At 52.0% G+C, this 15,536-nt stretch overlaps 10 non-coding genes across 10 annotated transcripts; all 10 read right to left on the reverse strand.

Annotated features, from left to right (window-relative positions):
- Nucleotides 1–377: 377 nt before the first annotated feature.
- Nucleotides 378–496, reverse strand: LOC148151740 (5S ribosomal RNA). Its single transcript, XR_015755434.1, has one exon. It is a non-coding gene; the product is annotated as a 5S ribosomal RNA (ribosomal RNA).
- Nucleotides 497–2,043: 1,547 nt separating this feature from the next.
- LOC148151741 (5S ribosomal RNA) lies at nucleotides 2,044–2,162 on the reverse strand. Its single transcript, XR_015756654.1, has one exon. It is a non-coding gene; the product is annotated as a 5S ribosomal RNA (ribosomal RNA).
- A 1,547-nt stretch (nucleotides 2,163–3,709) lies between these two features.
- LOC148151742 (5S ribosomal RNA) lies at nucleotides 3,710–3,828 on the reverse strand. The gene has a single exon (XR_015756655.1). It is a non-coding gene; the product is annotated as a 5S ribosomal RNA (ribosomal RNA).
- Nucleotides 3,829–5,375: 1,547 nt separating this feature from the next.
- Nucleotides 5,376–5,494, reverse strand: LOC148151743 (5S ribosomal RNA). Its single transcript, XR_015756656.1, has one exon. It is a non-coding gene; the product is annotated as a 5S ribosomal RNA (ribosomal RNA).
- Nucleotides 5,495–7,041: 1,547 nt separating this feature from the next.
- On the reverse strand, nucleotides 7,042–7,160 carry LOC148151744 (5S ribosomal RNA). Its single transcript, XR_015756657.1, has one exon. It is a non-coding gene; the product is annotated as a 5S ribosomal RNA (ribosomal RNA).
- Nucleotides 7,161–8,707: 1,547 nt separating this feature from the next.
- On the reverse strand, nucleotides 8,708–8,826 carry LOC148151745 (5S ribosomal RNA). The gene has a single exon (XR_015756658.1). It is a non-coding gene; the product is annotated as a 5S ribosomal RNA (ribosomal RNA).
- A 1,547-nt stretch (nucleotides 8,827–10,373) lies between these two features.
- LOC148151746 (5S ribosomal RNA) lies at nucleotides 10,374–10,492 on the reverse strand. Its single transcript, XR_015756659.1, has one exon. It is a non-coding gene; the product is annotated as a 5S ribosomal RNA (ribosomal RNA).
- A 1,547-nt stretch (nucleotides 10,493–12,039) lies between these two features.
- Nucleotides 12,040–12,158, reverse strand: LOC148151747 (5S ribosomal RNA). Its single transcript, XR_015756660.1, has one exon. It is a non-coding gene; the product is annotated as a 5S ribosomal RNA (ribosomal RNA).
- Nucleotides 12,159–13,706: 1,548 nt separating this feature from the next.
- On the reverse strand, nucleotides 13,707–13,825 carry LOC148151748 (5S ribosomal RNA). Its single transcript, XR_015756661.1, has one exon. It is a non-coding gene; the product is annotated as a 5S ribosomal RNA (ribosomal RNA).
- Nucleotides 13,826–15,371: 1,546 nt separating this feature from the next.
- On the reverse strand, nucleotides 15,372–15,490 carry LOC148151749 (5S ribosomal RNA). Its single transcript, XR_015756662.1, has one exon. It is a non-coding gene; the product is annotated as a 5S ribosomal RNA (ribosomal RNA).
- Nucleotides 15,491–15,536: the final 46 nt, after the last annotated feature.

The raw sequence follows: 15,536 nt of genomic DNA on the forward strand, positions 1-15,536 counted from the left end.
TTGGATAGAGCTCTCAAGGATAGTGGAATCAAGGGTTATGGAGATAAGGCAGGAACAGGATACTGATTAAGGATGATCAGCCATGATCATATTGAATGGTGGTGCAGGCTGGAAGGGCAGAATGGCCAACTCCTGCACCTATTGTCTATTGTCCGCCTTTCCTGACTGCCACCCGCAGACAGCGTGCAGCCCCAATCCCTTTCTTTCCGCCTTTCTTGCTGATTTTGGCAGCGCTCCGCTCTCCTCCCCTCCGTGTCTAGTGCCTGCAGGAGACTGATGCCAGGCACAGCAGCAGCAGCAAAAATAACCTGCCGCTCCATTGCCTGGCACAAGACAAGTGCAGAGGGGTGACTTGAGCAGCCACTGCTGGCGGAAAAAGCCTACTGCACCTGGTATTCCCAGGCGGTCTCCCATCCAAGTACTAACCAGGCCTGAGTCTGCTTAGCTTCCAAGATCAGACGAGATCGGGCGTTTTCAGACTAGTATGGCCGTAGGCGCTGGCCCCTGCCTTTTCTCCCTACTTCAAGGCGTGCTGGCCAGCCACATTTTCTTTCTTGCTCTTTCTCTTTATCCCCTTTGGCTTTTTTTTCTCTTTTCTCTTTGCTCTTCCTCCTCCGTGCGTGCTTCCCTCCCTCCGTCCCTCCAGCTGCCTTTCAGGCCAGCCCTTGCCCACCAGGCTCCTGTAGTCTCCCACATCCCCACACAGGCCAACTGCAAGCCCTCCCCCTGCTTCATAGGGCCGCAGCCTGCATTCTCTCATCCTTCCACACTCCTCCACCCCTCCATTTCGGAATGCCGGGCACTGACCAGTGGGGTACCGCACGGATCAGTACTGGGACCGCAGCTTTTTACAATCTATCTTCAGGATATACAAGATGGTATTAGCAATAACATTCGCAAATTTCATCAGCTGGGTGGCAGGGTGAAATGTGATGAGGATGTTAGGAGATTACAGGGTGACCTGGACAAGTTAGGTGAGTGCTCAGATGCATGGCAGATGCACTTTCACGTGGATAAATGGATCCTTATCCACTTTGGTGGCAAGAACAGGAAGGCAGATTACCACCTAAGTGGAATCAATTTAGGTAAAGGGGCAGTACAGAGAGATCTGGGGGTTCTTGTACACCACTCAATGAAGGTAAGCATGCAGGTACAGCAGGTAGTGAAGAAGGCTAATAGCATGCTGGCCTTCATAACAAGAGGGATTGAGTATAGAAGCAAAGAGGTCCTTCTGCAGCTGTACAGGGCCCTGGTGAGACCACACCTGGAGTACTGTGTGCAGTTCTGGTCTCCAAATTTGAGGAGAGACATTCTGGCTATTGAGGGAATGCAGCGTAGGTTCACGAGGTCAATTCCTGGAATGGCGGGATTACCTTACACTGAAAGACTGGAGCGACTGGGCTTGTGTACCCTTGAGTTTAGAAGACTGAGAGGGGATCTGGTTGAGACATATAAGATGATCAAAGGATTGGACACTCTGGCGGCAGGCAACATGTTTCCGCTGCGGGGTGAGTGCCGAAACAGAGGACACAGCTTAAAAATACGGGGTAGACCATTTAGGACAGAGATGAGGAGAAACTTCTTCACCCAGAGAGTGGTGGCTGTGTGGAATGCTCTGCCCCAGAGGGCAGTGGAGGCCCAGTCTCTGGATTCATTTAAGAAAGAGTTGGATAGAGCTCTCAAGGATAGTGGAATCAAGGGTTATGGAGATAAGGCAGGAACAGGATACTGATTAAGGATGATCAGCCATGATCATATTGAATGGTGGTGCAGGCTGGAAGGGCAGAATGGCCAACTCCTGCACCTATTGTCTATTGTCCGCCTTTCCTGACTGCCACCCGCAGACAGCGTGCAGCCCCAATCCCTTTCTTTCCGCCTTTCTTGCTGATTTTGGCAGCGCTCCGCTCTCCTCCCCTCCGTGTCTCGTGCCTGCAGGAGACTGATGCCAGGCACAGCAGCAGCAGCAAAAATAACCTGCCGCTCCATTGCCTGGCACAAGACAAGTGCAGAGGGGTGACTTGAGCAGCCACTGCTGGCGGAAAAAGCCTACTGCACCTGGTATTCCCAGGCGGTCTCCCATCCAAGTACTAACCAGGCCTGAGTCTGCTTAGCTTCCGAGATCAGACGAGATCGGGCGTTTTCAGACTAGTATGGCCGTAGGCGCTGGCCCCTGCCTTTTCTCCCTACTTCAAGGCGTGCTGGCCAGCCACATTTTCTTTCTTGCTCTTTCTCTTTATCCCCTTTGGCTTTTTTTTCTCTTTTCTCTTTGCTCTTCCTCCTCCGTGCGTGCTTCCCTCCCTCCGTCCCTCCAGCTGCCTTTCAGGCCAGCCCTTGCCCACCAGGCTCCTGTAGTCTCCCACATCCCCACACAGGCCAACTGCAAGCCCTCCCCCTGCTTCATAGGGCCGCAGCCTGCATTCTCTCATCCTTCCACACTCCTCCACCCCTCCATTTCGGAATGCCGGGCACTGACCAGTGGGGTACCGCACGGATCAGTACTGGGACCGCAGCTTTTTACAATCTATCTTCAGGATATACAAGATGGTATTAGCAATAACATTCGCAAATTTCATCAGCTGGGTGGCAGGGTGAAATGTGATGAGGATGTTAGGAGATTACAGGGTGACCTGGACAAGTTAGGTGAGTGCTCAGATGCATGGCAGATGCACTTTCACGTGGATAAATGGATCCTTATCCACTTTGGTGGCAAGAACAGGAAGGCAGATTACCACCTAAGTGGAATCAATTTAGGTAAAGGGGCAGTACAGAGAGATCTGGGGGTTCTTGTACACCACTCAATGAAGGTAAGCATGCAGGTACAGCAGGTAGTGAAGAAGGCTAATAGCATGCTGGCCTTCATAACAAGAGGGATTGAGTATAGAAGCAAAGAGGTCCTTCTGCAGCTGTACAGGGCCCTGGTGAGACCACACCTGGAGTACTGTGTGCAGTTCTGGTCTCCAAATTTGAGGAGAGACATTCTGGCTATTGAGGGAATGCAGCGTAGGTTCACGAGGTCAATTCCTGGAATGGCGGGATTACCTTACACTGAAAGACTGGAGCGACTGGGCTTGTGTACCCTTGAGTTTAGAAGACTGAGAGGGGATCTGGTTGAGACATATAAGATGATCAAAGGATTGGACACTCTGGCGGCAGGCAACATGTTTCCGCTGCGGGGTGAGTGCCGAAACAGAGGACACAGCTTAAAAATACGGGGTAGACCATTTAGGACAGAGATGAGGAGAAACTTCTTCACCCAGAGAGTGGTGGCTGTGTGGAATGCTCTGCCCCAGAGGGCAGTGGAGGCCCAGTCTCTGGATTCATTTAAGAAAGAGTTGGATAGAGCTCTCAAGGATAGTGGAATCAAGGGTTATGGAGATAAGGCAGGAACAGGATACTGATTAAGGATGATCAGCCATGATCATATTGAATGGTGGTGCAGGCTGGAAGGGCAGAATGGCCAACTCCTGCACCTATTGTCTATTGTCCGCCTTTCCTGACTGCCACCCGCAGACAGCGTGCAGCCCCAATCCCTTTCTTTCCGCCTTTCTTGCTGATTTTGGCAGCGCTCCGCTCTCCTCCCCTCCGTGTCTCGTGCCTGCAGGAGACTGATGCCAGGCACAGCAGCAGCAGCAAAAATAACCTGCCGCTCCATTGCCTGGCACAAGACAAGTGCAGAGGGGTGACTTGAGCAGCCACTGCTGGCGGAAAAAGCCTACTGCACCTGGTATTCCCAGGCGGTCTCCCATCCAAGTACTAACCAGGCCTGAGTCTGCTTAGCTTCCGAGATCAGACGAGATCGGGCGTTTTCAGACTAGTATGGCCGTAGGCGCTGGCCCCTGCCTTTTCTCCCTACTTCAAGGCGTGCTGGCCAGCCACATTTTCTTTCTTGCTCTTTCTCTTTATCCCCTTTGGCTTTTTTTTCTCTTTTCTCTTTGCTCTTCCTCCTCCGTGCGTGCTTCCCTCCCTCCGTCCCTCCAGCTGCCTTTCAGGCCAGCCCTTGCCCACCAGGCTCCTGTAGTCTCCCACATCCCCACACAGGCCAACTGCAAGCCCTCCCCCTGCTTCATAGGGCCGCAGCCTGCATTCTCTCATCCTTCCACACTCCTCCACCCCTCCATTTCGGAATGCCGGGCACTGACCAGTGGGGTACCGCACGGATCAGTACTGGGACCGCAGCTTTTTACAATCTATCTTCAGGATATACAAGATGGTATTAGCAATAACATTCGCAAATTTCATCAGCTGGGTGGCAGGGTGAAATGTGATGAGGATGTTAGGAGATTACAGGGTGACCTGGACAAGTTAGGTGAGTGCTCAGATGCATGGCAGATGCACTTTCACGTGGATAAATGGATCCTTATCCACTTTGGTGGCAAGAACAGGAAGGCAGATTACCACCTAAGTGGAATCAATTTAGGTAAAGGGGCAGTACAGAGAGATCTGGGGGTTCTTGTACACCACTCAATGAAGGTAAGCATGCAGGTACAGCAGGTAGTGAAGAAGGCTAATAGCATGCTGGCCTTCATAACAAGAGGGATTGAGTATAGAAGCAAAGAGGTCCTTCTGCAGCTGTACAGGGCCCTGGTGAGACCACACCTGGAGTACTGTGTGCAGTTCTGGTCTCCAAATTTGAGGAGAGACATTCTGGCTATTGAGGGAATGCAGCGTAGGTTCACGAGGTCAATTCCTGGAATGGCGGGATTACCTTACACTGAAAGACTGGAGCGACTGGGCTTGTGTACCCTTGAGTTTAGAAGACTGAGAGGGGATCTGGTTGAGACATATAAGATGATCAAAGGATTGGACACTCTGGCGGCAGGCAACATGTTTCCGCTGCGGGGTGAGTGCCGAAACAGAGGACACAGCTTAAAAATACGGGGTAGACCATTTAGGACAGAGATGAGGAGAAACTTCTTCACCCAGAGAGTGGTGGCTGTGTGGAATGCTCTGCCCCAGAGGGCAGTGGAGGCCCAGTCTCTGGATTCATTTAAGAAAGAGTTGGATAGAGCTCTCAAGGATAGTGGAATCAAGGGTTATGGAGATAAGGCAGGAACAGGATACTGATTAAGGATGATCAGCCATGATCATATTGAATGGTGGTGCAGGCTGGAAGGGCAGAATGGCCAACTCCTGCACCTATTGTCTATTGTCCGCCTTTCCTGACTGCCACCCGCAGACAGCGTGCAGCCCCAATCCCTTTCTTTCCGCCTTTCTTGCTGATTTTGGCAGCGCTCCGCTCTCCTCCCCTCCGTGTCTCGTGCCTGCAGGAGACTGATGCCAGGCACAGCAGCAGCAGCAAAAATAACCTGCCGCTCCATTGCCTGGCACAAGACAAGTGCAGAGGGGTGACTTGAGCAGCCACTGCTGGCGGAAAAAGCCTACTGCACCTGGTATTCCCAGGCGGTCTCCCATCCAAGTACTAACCAGGCCTGAGTCTGCTTAGCTTCCGAGATCAGACGAGATCGGGCGTTTTCAGACTAGTATGGCCGTAGGCGCTGGCCCCTGCCTTTTCTCCCTACTTCAAGGCGTGCTGGCCAGCCACATTTTCTTTCTTGCTCTTTCTCTTTATCCCCTTTGGCTTTTTTTTCTCTTTTCTCTTTGCTCTTCCTCCTCCGTGCGTGCTTCCCTCCCTCCGTCCCTCCAGCTGCCTTTCAGGCCAGCCCTTGCCCACCAGGCTCCTGTAGTCTCCCACATCCCCACACAGGCCAACTGCAAGCCCTCCCCCTGCTTCATAGGGCCGCAGCCTGCATTCTCTCATCCTTCCACACTCCTCCACCCCTCCATTTCGGAATGCCGGGCACTGACCAGTGGGGTACCGCACGGATCAGTACTGGGACCGCAGCTTTTTACAATCTATCTTCAGGATATACAAGATGGTATTAGCAATAACATTCGCAAATTTCATCAGCTGGGTGGCAGGGTGAAATGTGATGAGGATGTTAGGAGATTACAGGGTGACCTGGACAAGTTAGGTGAGTGCTCAGATGCATGGCAGATGCACTTTCACGTGGATAAATGGATCCTTATCCACTTTGGTGGCAAGAACAGGAAGGCAGATTACCACCTAAGTGGAATCAATTTAGGTAAAGGGGCAGTACAGAGAGATCTGGGGGTTCTTGTACACCACTCAATGAAGGTAAGCATGCAGGTACAGCAGGTAGTGAAGAAGGCTAATAGCATGCTGGCCTTCATAACAAGAGGGATTGAGTATAGAAGCAAAGAGGTCCTTCTGCAGCTGTACAGGGCCCTGGTGAGACCACACCTGGAGTACTGTGTGCAGTTCTGGTCTCCAAATTTGAGGAGAGACATTCTGGCTATTGAGGGAATGCAGCGTAGGTTCACGAGGTCAATTCCTGGAATGGCGGGATTACCTTACACTGAAAGACTGGAGCGACTGGGCTTGTGTACCCTTGAGTTTAGAAGACTGAGAGGGGATCTGGTTGAGACATATAAGATGATCAAAGGATTGGACACTCTGGCGGCAGGCAACATGTTTCCGCTGCGGGGTGAGTGCCGAAACAGAGGACACAGCTTAAAAATACGGGGTAGACCATTTAGGACAGAGATGAGGAGAAACTTCTTCACCCAGAGAGTGGTGGCTGTGTGGAATGCTCTGCCCCAGAGGGCAGTGGAGGCCCAGTCTCTGGATTCATTTAAGAAAGAGTTGGATAGAGCTCTCAAGGATAGTGGAATCAAGGGTTATGGAGATAAGGCAGGAACAGGATACTGATTAAGGATGATCAGCCATGATCATATTGAATGGTGGTGCAGGCTGGAAGGGCAGAATGGCCAACTCCTGCACCTATTGTCTATTGTCCGCCTTTCCTGACTGCCACCCGCAGACAGCGTGCAGCCCCAATCCCTTTCTTTCCGCCTTTCTTGCTGATTTTGGCAGCGCTCCGCTCTCCTCCCCTCCGTGTCTCGTGCCTGCAGGAGACTGATGCCAGGCACAGCAGCAGCAGCAAAAATAACCTGCCGCTCCATTGCCTGGCACAAGACAAGTGCAGAGGGGTGACTTGAGCAGCCACTGCTGGCGGAAAAAGCCTACTGCACCTGGTATTCCCAGGCGGTCTCCCATCCAAGTACTAACCAGGCCTGAGTCTGCTTAGCTTCCGAGATCAGACGAGATCGGGCGTTTTCAGACTAGTATGGCCGTAGGCGCTGGCCCCTGCCTTTTCTCCCTACTTCAAGGCGTGCTGGCCAGCCACATTTTCTTTCTTGCTCTTTCTCTTTATCCCCTTTGGCTTTTTTTTCTCTTTTCTCTTTGCTCTTCCTCCTCCGTGCGTGCTTCCCTCCCTCCGTCCCTCCAGCTGCCTTTCAGGCCAGCCCTTGCCCACCAGGCTCCTGTAGTCTCCCACATCCCCACACAGGCCAACTGCAAGCCCTCCCCCTGCTTCATAGGGCCGCAGCCTGCATTCTCTCATCCTTCCACACTCCTCCACCCCTCCATTTCGGAATGCCGGGCACTGACCAGTGGGGTACCGCACGGATCAGTACTGGGACCGCAGCTTTTTACAATCTATCTTCAGGATATACAAGATGGTATTAGCAATAACATTCGCAAATTTCATCAGCTGGGTGGCAGGGTGAAATGTGATGAGGATGTTAGGAGATTACAGGGTGACCTGGACAAGTTAGGTGAGTGCTCAGATGCATGGCAGATGCACTTTCACGTGGATAAATGGATCCTTATCCACTTTGGTGGCAAGAACAGGAAGGCAGATTACCACCTAAGTGGAATCAATTTAGGTAAAGGGGCAGTACAGAGAGATCTGGGGGTTCTTGTACACCACTCAATGAAGGTAAGCATGCAGGTACAGCAGGTAGTGAAGAAGGCTAATAGCATGCTGGCCTTCATAACAAGAGGGATTGAGTATAGAAGCAAAGAGGTCCTTCTGCAGCTGTACAGGGCCCTGGTGAGACCACACCTGGAGTACTGTGTGCAGTTCTGGTCTCCAAATTTGAGGAGAGACATTCTGGCTATTGAGGGAATGCAGCGTAGGTTCACGAGGTCAATTCCTGGAATGGCGGGATTACCTTACACTGAAAGACTGGAGCGACTGGGCTTGTGTACCCTTGAGTTTAGAAGACTGAGAGGGGATCTGGTTGAGACATATAAGATGATCAAAGGATTGGACACTCTGGCGGCAGGCAACATGTTTCCGCTGCGGGGTGAGTGCCGAAACAGAGGACACAGCTTAAAAATACGGGGTAGACCATTTAGGACAGAGATGAGGAGAAACTTCTTCACCCAGAGAGTGGTGGCTGTGTGGAATGCTCTGCCCCAGAGGGCAGTGGAGGCCCAGTCTCTGGATTCATTTAAGAAAGAGTTGGATAGAGCTCTCAAGGATAGTGGAATCAAGGGTTATGGAGATAAGGCAGGAACAGGATACTGATTAAGGATGATCAGCCATGATCATATTGAATGGTGGTGCAGGCTGGAAGGGCAGAATGGCCAACTCCTGCACCTATTGTCTATTGTCCGCCTTTCCTGACTGCCACCCGCAGACAGCGTGCAGCCCCAATCCCTTTCTTTCCGCCTTTCTTGCTGATTTTGGCAGCGCTCCGCTCTCCTCCCCTCCGTGTCTCGTGCCTGCAGGAGACTGATGCCAGGCACAGCAGCAGCAGCAAAAATAACCTGCCGCTCCATTGCCTGGCACAAGACAAGTGCAGAGGGGTGACTTGAGCAGCCACTGCTGGCGGAAAAAGCCTACTGCACCTGGTATTCCCAGGCGGTCTCCCATCCAAGTACTAACCAGGCCTGAGTCTGCTTAGCTTCCGAGATCAGACGAGATCGGGCGTTTTCAGACTAGTATGGCCGTAGGCGCTGGCCCCTGCCTTTTCTCCCTACTTCAAGGCGTGCTGGCCAGCCACATTTTCTTTCTTGCTCTTTCTCTTTATCCCCTTTGGCTTTTTTTTCTCTTTTCTCTTTGCTCTTCCTCCTCCGTGCGTGCTTCCCTCCCTCCGTCCCTCCAGCTGCCTTTCAGGCCAGCCCTTGCCCACCAGGCTCCTGTAGTCTCCCACATCCCCACACAGGCCAACTGCAAGCCCTCCCCCTGCTTCATAGGGCCGCAGCCTGCATTCTCTCATCCTTCCACACTCCTCCACCCCTCCATTTCGGAATGCCGGGCACTGACCAGTGGGGTACCGCACGGATCAGTACTGGGACCGCAGCTTTTTACAATCTATCTTCAGGATATACAAGATGGTATTAGCAATAACATTCGCAAATTTCATCAGCTGGGTGGCAGGGTGAAATGTGATGAGGATGTTAGGAGATTACAGGGTGACCTGGACAAGTTAGGTGAGTGCTCAGATGCATGGCAGATGCACTTTCACGTGGATAAATGGATCCTTATCCACTTTGGTGGCAAGAACAGGAAGGCAGATTACCACCTAAGTGGAATCAATTTAGGTAAAGGGGCAGTACAGAGAGATCTGGGGGTTCTTGTACACCACTCAATGAAGGTAAGCATGCAGGTACAGCAGGTAGTGAAGAAGGCTAATAGCATGCTGGCCTTCATAACAAGAGGGATTGAGTATAGAAGCAAAGAGGTCCTTCTGCAGCTGTACAGGGCCCTGGTGAGACCACACCTGGAGTACTGTGTGCAGTTCTGGTCTCCAAATTTGAGGAGAGACATTCTGGCTATTGAGGGAATGCAGCGTAGGTTCACGAGGTCAATTCCTGGAATGGCGGGATTACCTTACACTGAAAGACTGGAGCGACTGGGCTTGTGTACCCTTGAGTTTAGAAGACTGAGAGGGGATCTGGTTGAGACATATAAGATGATCAAAGGATTGGACACTCTGGCGGCAGGCAACATGTTTCCGCTGCGGGGTGAGTGCCGAAACAGAGGACACAGCTTAAAAATACGGGGTAGACCATTTAGGACAGAGATGAGGAGAAACTTCTTCACCCAGAGAGTGGTGGCTGTGTGGAATGCTCTGCCCCAGAGGGCAGTGGAGGCCCAGTCTCTGGATTCATTTAAGAAAGAGTTGGATAGAGCTCTCAAGGATAGTGGAATCAAGGGTTATGGAGATAAGGCAGGAACAGGATACTGATTAAGGATGATCAGCCATGATCATATTGAATGGTGGTGCAGGCTGGAAGGGCAGAATGGCCAACTCCTGCACCTATTGTCTATTGTCCGCCTTTCCTGACTGCCACCCGCAGACAGCGTGCAGCCCCAATCCCTTTCTTTCCGCCTTTCTTGCTGATTTTGGCAGCGCTCCGCTCTCCTCCCCTCCGTGTCTCGTGCCTGCAGGAGACTGATGCCAGGCACAGCAGCAGCAGCAAAAATAACCTGCCGCTCCATTGCCTGGCACAAGACAAGTGCAGAGGGGTGACTTGAGCAGCCACTGCTGGCGGAAAAAGCCTACTGCACCTGGTATTCCCAGGCGGTCTCCCATCCAAGTACTAACCAGGCCTGAGTCTGCTTAGCTTCCGAGATCAGACGAGATCGGGCGTTTTCAGACTAGTATGGCCGTAGGCGCTGGCCCCTGCCTTTTCTCCCTACTTCAAGGCGTGCTGGCCAGCCACATTTTCTTTCTTGCTCTTTCTCTTTATCCCCTTTGGCTTTTTTTTCTCTTTTCTCTTTGCTCTTCCTCCTCCGTGCGTGCTTCCCTCCCTCCGTCCCTCCAGCTGCCTTTCAGGCCAGCCCTTGCCCACCAGGCTCCTGTAGTCTCCCACATCCCCACACAGGCCAACTGCAAGCCCTCCCCCTGCTTCATAGGGCCGCAGCCTGCATTCTCTCATCCTTCCACACTCCTCCACCCCTCCATTTCGGAATGCCGGGCACTGACCAGTGGGGTACCGCACGGATCAGTACTGGGACCGCAGCTTTTTACAATCTATCTTCAGGATATACAAGATGGTATTAGCAATAACATTCGCAAATTTCATCAGCTGGGTGGCAGGGTGAAATGTGATGAGGATGTTAGGAGATTACAGGGTGACCTGGACAAGTTAGGTGAGTGCTCAGATGCATGGCAGATGCACTTTCACGTGGATAAATGGATCCTTATCCACTTTGGTGGCAAGAACAGGAAGGCAGATTACCACCTAAGTGGAATCAATTTAGGTAAAGGGGCAGTACAGAGAGATCTGGGGGTTCTTGTACACCACTCAATGAAGGTAAGCATGCAGGTACAGCAGGTAGTGAAGAAGGCTAATAGCATGCTGGCCTTCATAACAAGAGGGATTGAGTATAGAAGCAAAGAGGTCCTTCTGCAGCTGTACAGGGCCCTGGTGAGACCACACCTGGAGTACTGTGTGCAGTTCTGGTCTCCAAATTTGAGGAGAGACATTCTGGCTATTGAGGGAATGCAGCGTAGGTTCACGAGGTCAATTCCTGGAATGGCGGGATTACCTTACACTGAAAGACTGGAGCGACTGGGCTTGTGTACCCTTGAGTTTAGAAGACTGAGAGGGGATCTGGTTGAGACATATAAGATGATCAAAGGATTGGACACTCTGGCGGCAGGCAACATGTTTCCGCTGCGGGGTGAGTGCCGAAACAGAGGACACAGCTTAAAAATACGGGGTAGACCATTTAGGACAGAGATGAGGAGAAACTTCTTCACCCAGAGAGTGGTGGCTGTGTGGAATGCTCTGCCCCAGAGGGCAGTGGAGGCCCAGTCTCTGGATTCATTTAAGAAAGAGTTGGATAGAGCTCTCAAGGATAGTGGAATCAAGGGTTATGGAGATAAGGCAGGAACAGGATACTGATTAAGGATGATCAGCCATGATCATATTGAATGGTGGTGCAGGCTGGAAGGGCAGAATGGCCAACTCCTGCACCTATTGTCTATTGTCCGCCTTTCCTGACTGCCACCCGCAGACAGCGTGCAGCCCCAATCCCTTTCTTTCCGCCTTTCTTGCTGATTTTGGCAGCGCTCCGCTCTCCTCCCCTCCGTGTCTCGTGCCTGCAGGAGACTGATGCCAGGCACAGCAGCAGCAGCAAAAATAACCTGCCGCTCCATTGCCTGGCACAAGACAAGTGCAGAGGGGTGACTTGAGCAGCCACTGCTGGCGGAAAAAGCCTACTGCACCTGGTATTCCCAGGCGGTCTCCCATCCAAGTACTAACCAGGCCTGAGTCTGCTTAGCTTCCGAGATCAGACGAGATCGGGCGTTTTCAGACTAGTATGGCCGTAGGCGCTGGCCCCTGCCTTTTCTCCCTACTTCAAGGCGTGCTGGCCAGCCACATTTTCTTTCTTGCTCTTTCTCTTTATCCCCTTTGGCTTTTTTTTCTCTTTTCTCTTTGCTCTTCCTCCTCCGTGCGTGCTTCCCTCCCTCCGTCCCTCCAGCTGCCTTTCAGGCCAGCCCTTGCCCACCAGGCTCCTGTAGTCTCCCACATCCCCACACAGGCCAACTGCAAGCCCTCCCCCTGCTTCATAGGGCCGCAGCCTGCATTCTCTCATCCTTCCACACTCCTCCACCCCTCCATTTCGGAATGCCGGGCACTGACCAGTGGGGTACCGCACGGATCAGTACTGGGACCGCAGCTTTTTACAATCTATCTTCAGGATATACAAGATGGTATTAGCAATAACATTCGCAAATTTCATCAGCTGGGTGGCAGGGTGAAATGTGATGAGGATGTTAGGAGATTACAGGGTGACCTGGACAAGTTAGGTGAGTGCTCAGATGCATGGCAGATGCACTTTCACGTGGATAAATGGATCCTTATCCCACTTTGGTGGCAAGAACAGGAAGGCAGATTACCACCTAAGTGGAATCAATTTAGGTAAAGGGGCAGTACAGAGAGATCTGGGGGTTCTTGTACACCACTCAATGAAGGTAAGCATGCAGGTACAGCAGGTAGTGAAGAAGGCTAATAGCATGCTGGCCTTCATAACAAGAGGGATTGAGTATAGAAGCAAAGAGGTCCTTCTGCAGCTGTACAGGGCCCTGGTGAGACCACACCTGGAGTACTGTGTGCAGTTCTGGTCTCCAAATTTGAGGAGAGACATTCTGGCTATTGAGGGAATGCAGCGTAGGTTCACGAGGTCAATTCCTGGAATGGCGGGATTACCTTACACTGAAAGACTGGAGCGACTGGGCTTGTGTACCCTTGAGTTTAGAAGACTGAGAGGGGATCTGGTTGAGACATATAAGATGATCAAAGGATTGGACACTCTGGCGGCAGGCAACATGTTTCCCGCTGCGGGTGAGTGCCGAAACAGAGGACACAGCTTAAAAATACGGGGTAGACCATTTAGGACAGAGATGAGGAGAAACTTCTTCACCCAGAGAGTGGTGGCTGTGTGGAATGCTCTGCCCCAGAGGGCAGTGGAGGCCCAGTCTCTGGATTCATTTAAGAAAGAGTTGGATAGAGCTCTCAAGGATAGTGGAATCAAGGGTTATGGAGATAAGGCAGGAACAGGATACTGATTAAGGATGATCAGCCATGATCATATTGAATGGTGGTGCAGGCTGGAAGGGCAGAATGGCCAACTCCTGCACCTATTGTCTATTGTCCGCCTTTCCTGACTGCCACCCGCAGACAGCGTGCAGCCCCAATCCCTTTCTTTCCGCCTTTCTTGCTGATTTTGGCAGCGCTCCGCTCTCCTCCCCTCCGTGTCTCGTGCCTGCAGGAGACTGATGCCAGGCACAGCAGCAGCAGCAAAAATAACCTGCCGCTCCATTGCCTGGCACAAGACAAGTGCAGAGGGGTGACTTGAGCAGCCACTGCTGGCGGAAAAAGCCTACTGCACCTGGTATTCCCAGGCGGTCTCCCATCCAAGTACTAACCAGGCCTGAGTCTGCTTAGCTTCCGAGATCAGACGAGATCGGGCGTTTTCAGACTAGTATGGCCGTAGGCGCTGGCCCCTGCCTTTTCTCCCTACTTCAAGGCGTGCTGGCCAGCCACATTTTCTTTCTTGCTCTTTCTCTTTATCCCCTTTGGCTTTTTTTTCTCTTTTCTCTTTGCTCTTCCTCCTCCGTGCGTGCTTCCCTCCCTCCGTCCCTCCAGCTGCCTTTCAGGCCAGCCCTTGCCCACCAGGCTCCTGTAGTCTCCCACATCCCCACACAGGCCAACTGCAAGCCCTCCCCCTGCTTCATAGGCCGCAGCCTGCATTCTCTCATCCTTCCACACTCCTCCACCCCTCCATTTCGGAATGCCGGGCACTGACCAGTGGGGTACCGCACGGATCAGTACTGGGACCGCAGCTTTTTACAATCTATCTTCAGGATATACAAGATGGTATTAGCAATAACATTCGCAAATTTCATCAGCTGGGTGGCAGGGTGAAATGTGATGAGGATGTTAGGAGATTACAGGGTGACCTGGACAAGTTAGGTGAGTGCTCAGATGCATGGCAGATGCACTTTCACGTGGATAAATGGATCCTTATCCACTTTGGTGGCAAGAACAGGAAGGCAGATTACCACCTAAGTGGAATCAATTTAGGTAAAGGGGCAGTACAGAGAGATCTGGGGGTTCTTGTACACCACTCAATGAAGGTAAGCATGCAGGTACAGCAGGTAGTGAAGAAGGCTAATAGCATGCTGGCCTTCATAACAAGAGGGATTGAGTATAGAAGCAAAGAGGTCCTTCTGCAGCTGTACAGGGCCCTGGTGAGACCACACCTGGAGTACTGTGTGCAGTTCTGGTCTCCAAATTTGAGGAGAGACATTCTGGCTATTGAGGGAATGCAGCGTAGGTTCACGAGGTCAATTCCTGGAATGGCGGGATTACCTTACACTGAAAGACTGGAGCGACTGGGCTTGTGTACCCTTGAGTTAGAAGACTGAGAGGGGATCTGGTTGAGACATATAAGATGATCAAAGGATTGGACACTCTGGCGGCAGGCAACATGTTTCCGCTGCGGGGTGAGTGCCGAAACAGAGGACACAGCTTAAAAATACGGGGTAGACCATTTAGGACAGAGATGAGGAGAAACTTCTTCACCCAGAGAGTGGTGGCTGTGTGGAATGCTCTGCCCCAGAGGGCAGTGGAGGCCCAGTCTCTGGATTCATTTAAGAAAGAGTTGGATAGAGCTCTCAAGGATAGTGGAATCAAGGGTTATGGAGATAAGGCAGGAACAGGATACTGATTAAGGATGATCAGCCATGATCATATTGAATGGTGGTGCAGGCTGGAAGGGCAGAATGGCCAACTCCTGCACCTATTGTCTATTGTCCGCCTTTCCTGACTGCCACCCGCAGACAGCGTGCAGCCCCAATCCCTTTCTTTCCGCCTTTCTTGCTGATTTTTGGCAGCGCTCCGCTCTCCTCCCCTCCGTGTCTCGTGCCTGCAGGAGACTGATGCCAGGCACAGCAGCAGCAGCAAAAATAACCTGCCGCTCCATTGCCTGGCACAAGACAAGTGCAGAGGGGTGACTTGAGCAGCCACTGCTGGCGGAAAAAGCCTACTGCACCTGGTATTCCCAGGCGGTCTCCCATCCAAGTACTAACCAGGCCTGAGTCTGCTTAGCTTCCGAGATCAGACGAGATCGGGCGTTTTCAGACTAGTATGGCCGTAGGCGCTGGCCCCTGCCTTTTCTCCCTACTTCAAGGCGTGCTGGCCAGCC

The sequence above is a fragment of the Chiloscyllium plagiosum genome, unplaced genomic scaffold (assembly GCF_037043375.1).
Source record: "Chiloscyllium plagiosum isolate Xiang-an unplaced genomic scaffold, Cpla_swu_hap1 HiC_scaffold_3, whole genome shotgun sequence".
In the NCBI taxonomy this organism is placed as follows: Eukaryota; Metazoa; Chordata; class Chondrichthyes; order Orectolobiformes; family Hemiscylliidae; genus Chiloscyllium; species Chiloscyllium plagiosum.